The 10370-nt window shown below is 50.2% G+C and overlaps 1 protein-coding gene across 2 annotated transcripts in view; it reads right to left on the minus strand.

Moving 5' to 3' along the window:
- TMEM132C (transmembrane protein 132C) overlaps window positions 1-10370 on the minus strand; it is a 304399-nt gene that overhangs the window by 135852 nt on the left and 158177 nt on the right. The window lies entirely within an intron of this gene.

Raw genomic sequence — 10370 nt, forward strand, 5'->3', positions numbered from 1 at the left:
AACTCCCAGGAACCATGAGAGATAATACAATGGTTGCATTGTTGGAAGCCACTAAGTTTTGGGGTGATTTGCTCAATAGCAGTGGATAGTCAGACCACAGTCAAGACTTGACAGTCAGACCTATGTTCAAACGCCGGTTCCGACAATTCATAGCTGTGTGATCCGGGGCAAGATACTTAACCTCTCTGAACCTCCATGTCCTCATCTGTGTAATGGAGGCCGACAGACACTACCTCAGAGCACTGGTGAGGGGACCAAAGGCAAGCGATACAGAAGCACATTGTAACCGCCCAATATATGTCACCTATCAGTGTTACTGTTGTAGTTTCAATGCACCGAACTAGGACGATGCCAATATAAAAAGGTGGGAAGACTGAAGTTCAATGCCTCACTTTATAGATACATATACTAAGGCCCAGAGGCATAAATCAGTGGTCCATTGGGAGAAAAAGACGACCACAGAACTCAGCAGAGATCGGACCCAGGGAGGTGTCCTCAGGCTCTTCCTGACAAGGCCAGAGACTTCTGCTCCCGGCCTGCACTTTGAATCCTCCATTGTTTTGAACCAGAAGTGGGAGAATTTTCTTGACTCTAAAAACTGTACATCAGACTCCCGTCAGACAAAGCCCGAAAGCCTCGTCCGTGGATAATGCACCTTTGGATGTGAGAAACTCAGCTGTATTGAGGTCAATGATAGCCTTCAACCTTTTCTTCACTTCCTTTAAAAGAAACGATTATTCAAAGGTGCCGAGCATCCAAAGTAAGGACCAGAGAGTTAATGGGACCGTTCTGGCCTGATGCCATCGCGTCTGAGAACCTGAATAACGAGACACGCTTTCCCCTTCACGTTCCGACAATGCTTGCGGTAATGGCAGCGCTATCATGCCAGCCTCCGACTGACACGGCCTTCTAAAGTGCTCTGGGACTGGTTAAGTGGGGCCGACCCGGGAGGGCTCCGGAGAGCAGAGCAGGCGGAGAGCGCTGCGGACGGACGTTTTCCTGTGCGAGAGAAGGCTGCTCCCTGCCTCGGCGGGGGCAGCCAAGCCCCCCCAACGAGGTCTTTGGTGGGTGTCACCCATCGGCGGATTAGTTAGGGGTCTTCAGAGGAACAGATTCAACAGGATAGATATAGATACAGATTCTAGAAGAGGCTGTTTCTCGTGGGAATTGGCTCACAGAATTACGGAGGCTGGGAAATCCCACTGCTCGCCATCTGCAAGCTGGATAATCACAAAAGCCAGGGGTGTGATTCAGTCCAAGTCCAACAGCTTGGGGGTGGTGATGGGGGGCTGGTGGTAGTGACAGTGGTATAATTTCTTTTAATTAATTAGTTAATTAACTTTAATTGAGTTACTGTCAGTCACAATGTGTCAGTTTCTGGTGTACAGCACACCGTCCCAGTCACGCATACACATACATCTATTTGTTTTCATATGTTTTTTTTTTCATTAAAGGTTAATACAAGATACATAGTTCCCTGTGCTATGCAGCAGAAACTTTTTCTGAAATCCGTTTTTACATATAGTGGCTAACATTTGTAAGTCTCAAACTCCCAAATTTATCCCTTCCCCCTCCCCTTCCCCCATAACCATAAAATTGTTTGCCATGTCTGCTAGTCTGTTTCTGTTTTGTAGATGAGTTCATAGTGTCCTCTTCGTTCTCTTTTTTTCTGGTTCTACATATGAGTGATCTCATATGGTATTTTTCTTTCTCTTTCTGGCTTACTTCACTTAGAGAGATGATCTCTAGGTCCATCCATGTTGCCGCAGATGGCATTATTTGATTCTTTTTTTATGGCTGAGTAGTATTCCACCATATAAATATAGATGGTGGTATAATTTCTGGAGTCCAAATGGCAGAGAACCAGGAACTCTGATGTCCGAGGGCAGGAGAAGATGGACATCCCAGCTCAAGAGGAGGGAAGGAGAATGCTCCCTCCCCCACCTTCTGGTTCTATTCGAACCCTCAGTGGCTTGGACGGTGTCCCCCACACTGGTAAGGGTGGGGCTTATCACTAAGTCTACTCATTCAAATGCTGCCCTCCTTGGGAAACACCAGCACGGACACCCCAGAAGGAATATTTTAGAGTTATCAGGGCACCCTTAGCCCAAGTCAAGCTGACACATAAAATTAACCATCACAATTGGTGCCATCAGAGGTGGATAGCCAGTTGCCCCAGCATCATTTGTTGAAAGACATATGGTTTCCCCAAGGACATTCCTGTTGAAAGTCAACTGACCATAAATACTTGGGTTTGTTTCTCAATCCTATTCCACTGATCGATCTATCTACCTTTGTGCTGGCGCTGTGTCATTTTTCTGTTAAGAACCTCCCTGAAGCTTTGCAGTAAGGCTTTGAAATCAGGAGGTGTGAGCCTTCCTAATGTGTTCCTGTTTTTCAAGATGACTTTGGCTATTCTGGTTCCTTTGCATTTCCATATGAATTTTCAGATCAGCCTGAAGATGTCTGCATGAGTGGCAGCTGGGATTTTGACAGGAGCTGTATTGCATCTGCAGCTCAGTTTCAGGAGAGCATTGCTACCTTAACAATAGTTCAGTCCTCCAGTCCCAGAACGCGGGGTGCCTCACATTTATTCAGGTGTTCTTTGTAGTTGCCAGAGTTCAAGACTTATTTTTCTTTGAAATCATTTATTCCTAGGCATTTTTGGATGCTATTGTAAATGGCACTGTTTCCTTAATTTCACTTTCAGATGTTCACTGCTAGTGGAGAGAAATAGTTATTTTTCGAGAAATACAATTTTTAATATTGATCTTATATTCTGCAATCTTGCTGAGCTCTTTTATTAGTTCTAATAGTTTTTTAGTTGATTGTTTTAGGGTTTTCTGCATACACCATCATGCCGTCTGCACACAGAGATAGTTTTGTTCCTTCCTTTCCAGTCCGGATACCTTTTATTTCTTTTTCCTGCCTAATTGCCTTGGCTGGAACCTACAGTGAAATGCTGAATAGAAACTGAGGGAGCAGACTTCCTTGTCTTGTTCCCGATCATTGGATTTTATTTTATAGTTAATAGTAAGCAATATATACAAAGATTCCTGCTTTTATAGAGATTGCATTTATCTAAGGAGATTGTTTAACCAAAATTAAAATGTAACAACAATTTTAGATCTTTGTAGAACTTATAAATCCTAGTGAGTTAGCCCAGAGACCAGAAAGATGATTGAGAAGGAGCGAGAACCACAGTTCTGGACGGATCCACCTGAAATGTCCCTTAGCGGGGATTAGCAGAGCCACAGAAGTCACAGGCAGGTAGCCAACGGGAGCGCAGTTAGGGCAGGAGACGGCCGGAGGAACCAGAAGGGGAGCGCTGGCGACACTAATGCACCCCAAAGTCCTTGAGAAGGAGCCAGAAAGACAGTCCAGGAGCACAATGTGAATGAGTGCCAGGTGTGAGAGACAAGAGTGAGCTCACAGATGAGGTGTGGAGACCAGGGTCAAGCACACCAGGGCCTGAGCTGGACCAGGAGCAAGCTGATGACAGGTGAAAAGGAACCGAATGGCTTAAGAAAAGTTTCTCGAGCACGTGCCACTCTTAGGGAGGAGATCAGGACGCTTAGAATTTCAACCTGAGCCAAAGAGACGTCCCAGAAGCGGTGCGGGGACGACCCTCCACCTGACCCCACCCCCCTGGGTACAATCAGCTGGCCGACACCGCCGGGACCACGTGTGCTGCTCTGTGCTCAACAAGACAGGGCAGCTCGAAGCTAAATTCGTGGACAGAATCCATTGGTAATTCAGAACTTATTAAGATGCCCAAAATGTTCGGTTGCAGCCAAATCCATCAACTTCAAAGCTGTTTTTCCAAAAAGAAAAAAAAAAAAGGAAGCCCCAGACAGCCGAAGGTCCTGCACCGTAACATTGATAACAAATGTCACTACAGTGGAGCAGCTGTTTACTTTCGCCCTCACACCTCCCCTTTCTTGCCCCAACCCCAAGAGAGCAGCACTGTGGCTAAAAGTGTCGTCTGTGGAGTGAGCCAAGGCTGGGCTGCACACCAGCTCCTCGTCTGACTGACTGCGCTCTGTGGGGCTGAGTCATGAAAAGCCAGCCTTGATCCTCTCATCTGAAAAATGGCTCTATTACCTGGAAGAGCTCACAACGCTGTGCATTAAATGAAATAAGGCCCTGGGAGTGCCTGGCGTGCAGTAATCGCTAAACAGAGGGAGATGATCAGCGTTAATAAATGATCCCATGGGAGGGAGGGGCAGACGCTGCACTGTTATCTTGATTACACGGATTGTGACGTAACGACCAGGACTTAAGGTGTTTGTTCATGGTGCCTGTTTGGCAAAAAGACAATCGCAAAAGTCCAGAGAGAGAAAACTAGGTCACTCGCGGGGAGCTGGTGCAAAATTGCTAAGAAGTAGTTGGATTCTGGTTGAAGCCTCCATCGGAGAGCTAGAGCAGCACCATGATGGAGACCAAGGGAGGGGGTGAAATAAATGTTACCCGAAGGCACCCCTTAGAACCAGGAGGAGAGGGGAGGGCAGGGGACAGAAGGAAGCTAGCCGCACTGAGCCCCGTGGAACCGGACACCGCCTCCGTGCCCGACGCACGGCCACCGCAGGGAGCTAAGAAATGAGGCGTGCGTCCCAGCTCTGAGCAAAGCAACCGGCCCAGAAACCTGCCCTGCTCTGTGCCTCCTGCATTTCCAGGACGTCCTGCTGCCCGCTCTTTCCCGGTTGCTGTCAGCTGGCTTTAGGTTGTAAGCTTCCAGACGAGAGTAGGAATTCCCACCCTCGGGAGCATGATAGCTCCTTGATATTTTTTCCTTCCTTGGATTTCACAGTAATCCCAACACTAAAAGTGCCGACTTGTGTATGTGCACAGACGCACGTGTGCGCAAAGCATCCAAAAATGCGTCCCGGAGTCTCTGCAGTTACCTGGGTGGGCAGGTGTTGTAAATTCTCCGCAAAGCACTGGGTTCACACTGCGTGGACAGCGAGCTAGAACGGTGGTCGGAACTCCGTCCCGGCTGCCCCAGGTCCGAGGGGCCCTCCCTGTCAAAATCTCCCCTCCCACGGTGTAACTCACCTGTCGCTGCATCTTCAGCGGTGGTAAGACTACAAAGAGGCGAGGCGGCGAGCAAGAAGGAAGGTGTTGTCAAGGAAACAGAAGGAGGAAGTCTTTTCAGAGTCTCGCTGACCCACAGGGCCCGCCAGGCGAGGGTCTGGAAAACCCATCAGGCTAAAAGGCTGAGAGCAGAGACGCCCTGCTTGCTGGGAGGGGTGACTCCTGGCCTCTCCGCGGGTTGACACATGTCAGGTCAATTTCCACCCAATTTATTTCCATTCTTAGTGTCCAACCTCGGAAGTTCCCTTAATCACTTTTCTCCTACCTGAGAAATATTAGATTTCCCCGGGTCCAGCCTTGACACCCACGGGGTTGGTCTTGGAAGTGTGGAGACAGGCTTGCCCCAGGGATGCTGCCACGTCTTGAAGTCAGACAGTATCACCCAGGGCTCCAGACAAAGGGGACAAGGGCCCGGGGAAGATACTAACACTCGGATCTAAGAGTGTGGAAAACAGAACGAGCAGGTGGGTCTAACAGAGGCCTCACCACAGAGCCCACCTGACAATGAACATTCTCGGCCCAGGAGGCACCGACGGGCGGGCAGCCACTTTCTGACTCCGTCCCCGCGAATGATCCTGTCCCACTTCTAAAATGAAACTGACCCACAACGTGTCAGTCTCTGTCTCCCCATTAGGAAATCTCCGAGTATCCAGGGAGAGGCTTTTTTTTTGAACTTGACATCTCAGATGTTGCCTTGAAGCATAACAAGCTATAAATGTGACATACACTTGCCGTAAAGGAAAGAGTGGATAAAAATCAAAATGAAGATGGGAGGGAAGGAAAACCGCTTTGCTGCCCCTCGGAAACCTCGTCCCCTCCCAGCAGCGCGTTATTGGGATTCAGCCTGGTGACGGGCAAGGGCAGAAACGACAGTTTGGGAACTCAAAACTCTTCCGTGTCAACTTATTAAGGCCGAGAGCAGAGGGTTCATCGCATCCCAGTTCAAGTTTCTCAATCTCGGCACTACCGACGCTCGGGGGCGGGTCCATCTTTGCTAGGAGGGGCTCCTGTGCATTGGGACACTTTGGTGGCTTCCCCAGCCTCCGCCCACTGAAGCCAGTAGCACTGTGACAGCAAGAAATGTCTGTGAGTGACCAGTGCTGCCCGCCACAGCAGTAAGCAAAGGACGTTGCGGCCAACACACCATGGGCCACTACTGCCACCCCCCATGGTGAGCAGGAGGGGAGTCCGGATGGAGACCAGCAGGCAGCCTGGCCTCTGCTGCCACCCTCAGCAGTGCCCCCGAGGGGGCGCGGGATGGGAAAGCACGGGACGCTGGCCCTGCAGAGTTAGATGCACATCAAAGGAATGATTTCAATGGGTCCAGACTTTTGTATCTTCCCATACACAGACAAGTGCTCAATTCCCTAACTTGAGATACCTGGATTTCTTTAATTAACAGTCATCTTTCAATGTTCGACTACCTGGTCTTCGTTGCAAAAGCTCCTATATATCCTGGCTCCTCCCCTGCCTCTCTGGAGTGGTCCCGCAGAGCGATCTTAATTCCTCACAAAGTCTGCGGAATGTATCACTCTCAACTATAAGACTGTGCATTTTTTTCCTTTGACAAGTCTTAAGACATTTCAAAATTCCCTTGAGGACAAATCGCCCCCCGTCCCAAGCTGAGAACCACCATCTTAGAATGAGAAGGTGACCTTAGTACAATGCCAACCCAAAGCCCAAATCCCTGTCCTCTCTGGATGGCCGAGACGCTCTGCTCCAACTCTTTAAAGAAGTTTGTTTTAGGAGAAAGCCTGTTTCTGGGGAGTTCACCTCTAGCTACCAAAAAAAGGCTGTCTTGAGTCATTTTTTTAGTAACCTGAAATGAAAAAGAATATGAAAAAAATATATACATATATGTATAACTGAATCACTATGCTGTACACCAGAAACTAACACAGCATTGTAAATCAACTCTACATCAATTAAACAAAAAAAAAATTTTTAATATGGCAGAGATGGGAAAAAAAAAAGGTTTTCTTTAATTGAACTGAACTCTCTTCCAAGGGCTGTTTTCTTTCCTATCTGATAGCTCTCTTCATATTTGAGAGGTGCCATTCCCTCTCCGAGAGGAAGAACGATGGCCAGGAGAAGTAAGGGGTTCTGGGCCGGCAGACGTCAGGGCAGGAGAGGGGGCCAGCACGCAGGACCAGTGGGAGGTCGGGGACACTGCAGTGGCCTGGGGGGGGGCAGCGTGCTCTTGGGAAACCTGCGGTATCCATTTGCCACCTACTACCTCCTGCAGAAGCTCTTCCCTGGAGCCGCGCACCCCCGTCCGCCCCCTCCCGAGTTCAGGACCTCGGCCAGCTCCCGTGATCTGGTCGAACCTCTCACGCTGAGACGTGAATGGTCAAAGCCACTTAAAATGTCATTCCCTCGGGGTCTCTGTGTTTTAAAGGGGGCGGCTGGAGACCAGGCAGTCATTTGGCCCGGCGGTGTGCCGGTAAAACTGAACCACCCGTTCTCTGAAAGGGGGGTCTGGGGTGGGAGGCGGGGGAGGAGACCAAGGCAGAATTTTGCTCATTTTCGTGGTGGAAATGTTCCCAGCAGAGCAGAGTTCAAACTGCCAGTGTGAAGACTCTGAACAGGGCTGGGAAGACACTTGAGAAGCCTCCGATGTGGTATCGCCAACATCTGGATACAAGAGGTGCAAATAACTCAAGACTGTAGATGGCCGTAGCCTACAGTAATAATCACCAGGAGGTATGAGGTTTGAGTATTTGTGAGCTTTTTTTTCCAGTGTTGAGTGGAGATTGTAATCTCTATCAGAGGTGAATTATTCTTAACATGTGAAGACTTCTGAGTTGTTTCACATCAAATGTCCACCTCCTTTCCCTGTCCTTGGATGTAAGTCACTTTTCAGGATGGCTATGTTGCAAAACTGGCTGGTGCAATTCCCACACATTTCACGCAGGGCCCTGAGACCGAGTTCTCCTGATTCCGGCCGGCCATTGGATCGATGCACAGAAATGCATTTAACAAACACCTCCAGAAGGCTTCCTCTGATCCAGGCCCTGAGGCTTTATCCCAAACTTCACAGCAAGTGCATTTTACCAACAGGGATGGTGAGAACCTGCCGACACTAACTCGGCTGTTAAGTGGTGGAGCAGGGACACCCGTGTGGTTGAGTCTGCAGGTTGATTATCCTGGGTGGGGAGACTTTCCTGGAGCTCCCTCGATGCACAGATGGCTCGTTGACCACCGTAGCCGCTGTTCCCCATCTTGGGCAAACATCCTTTGCCCTTGGCTCCGCCCCCCCGCCACATTCCATCACATATCCCGGTAGGCGCTAAGCTCCTGTCCCCTGCTAGGTTCTAGGGGATGAAGGAGACATACGCACTCCCAAGGAACATGGGACCCCGTCCTAGGACACAGAAGGCGGCCACCGTGGGAAACTCAGGGTCGTCCCCCCCCCGCCCAGTGGCTCAGTCTGCAGGATCAAGGGGAGGTCATGGAAGGAAGGGGACTTTGCGGGCTCCTAACCTCGAAGCCGGGGCTTTGAGAGCAGTAGGGCTTGATCTTAAAGAAGCAGAAGGGTCAGGCGCGAACCCTCCTTCTGCTGGGGTTTTGCAACAACCCTGCGAGGGCTCATGTGATCTCACATCCATTTGCCCACGAGGAAACGGGGTCTCCGGCAGGTGGAGCAGAGAGTCCTAAGGGCTCAGATCTCCAAGTCCTCCTCCCCCCTCTCTGGGGTACAGCGACGCAGTTCAGTGCCATCCTGGAATCACCATCCAGACTCACACGCCACGCTGAAGGTTTGAAACGTCCCTGGTGGAGGAGGCAGGATGAGGATGCTGGTTCCAGAATCCAACTGCAGGGTGGTAAAACTCGTGCCTTGCCACCTCGTGTATTCCCGAGCCTCAGTTTCCTCATCTGTAAAGTGGGCACAAGGGGGGTTGCTTCAGGTGAGAGGGGAGATTCTGGCGGGTGAGGCTGGGAAAGCACCGAGCACCGGCCTGGGACTCGGGAGTGCTCTGGACGTGGTGCCGGCTCTTCTGACAGCGTCGATGCCGAAGGGAGCTTGAGACAGGTGGCTGTAAAGCCAGATAGCCAAGCTGACACCCTGGCCCCACTCCTTCTAACTGTGCAACTGTGAATCCGCTTTGAAACCCTCCTCGTTTTCTCCAGCTGACACCGATCAGTAGGGTCGCCAGGAGGACCTTCTGACTTAACTGCCAGCCAGTGCGGGAGCCCCAGCCGGCTCCTGGGGAGCCCTGAGTGAGCTGCTAATGTTATTATTATTTTAACCACTGTTACTATGATAGAAGCTTTCTCTCACCCCAGCGATGATCGATTTAAGCACCCAGAGAGCCAGAAAAGCAGAATGGACCGAACACAAGCCGGTACTCCGTCAGCAATTTGCACTCACCCATTGGTTCAGGCGTTCAGCTTAACATTTATTAAACACCTACTATTTGCCCAGCACAACGCCGTGGCCCCCACTAGGAGCTGGGAATAGTGATAACACAGGTCTCACTCCACCCCTCTGAGCCTTTCCAAAGAGCTGAGTCCTTTCCGGGGAATTACGGGCTGAAGGAAGGTGCGCGTGTTGGAGTCAGTCTTGCCCAAGCGGTTTGAACAAATGGCCTTCACATTTTCTCCCACGGGAGCACCTTGCCCCGCCCCTGCCAGCCTGGCACCGTATGGGATGGAGGATGCTCTGTTCAGGTCCCTACCCTTGATCAGGATGACAAATCTTACCCCACGGGGTGCCTGGGGGCTCCCCAAATGCAGCTCTAATGAGGACTTCAGAGAAGAGAGGTTTTCTCTCACTTGGATCGTGGGGTGGGGGGCACCCCAGGAAAGGCTCCGTGTCTGCGTTCACCGGGTCCAGAGCCTTAGCAGACGGCGAGCCCTTCCTGGTTCCCGAGCGCATGGATGGGTTGGTTTTGCTTTGGGCTGGGATGCTAGCACCTCCTTCCACATCCCTGGCATCTGATAGAAGGTTGTTAACCATTTCAGATTTCTGCTACAAGCTTCAGTGCTGATTAAAGTTCATTTCAGCTTAAGAAACACAGAGAAGAAATCCAGATTGGGCAAGGAAGGTCCAAACAGAGTTACTACAGAAGCAGAAATGGGTCAAATAGGCTGGCTTCTACTGTCTGCCAATTCTGGGGGTTCACAGAGGGAGGGGAGGTTAAATAGGAGATTTTGTTCAGACGTTTTCCCATCAAGGGTTTTCTTGGCAGAATTTTTCACGTCCCTGAAAGGATGATTTTTATGGGTGAGGCGCTGTTGTCAGCCCTTAAAATATATTAGTTCTTTTCATTCTC

The sequence above is a fragment of the Camelus ferus genome, chromosome 32 (assembly GCF_009834535.1).
Source record: "Camelus ferus isolate YT-003-E chromosome 32, BCGSAC_Cfer_1.0, whole genome shotgun sequence".
NCBI lineage: Eukaryota > Metazoa > Chordata > Mammalia > Artiodactyla > Camelidae > Camelus > Camelus ferus.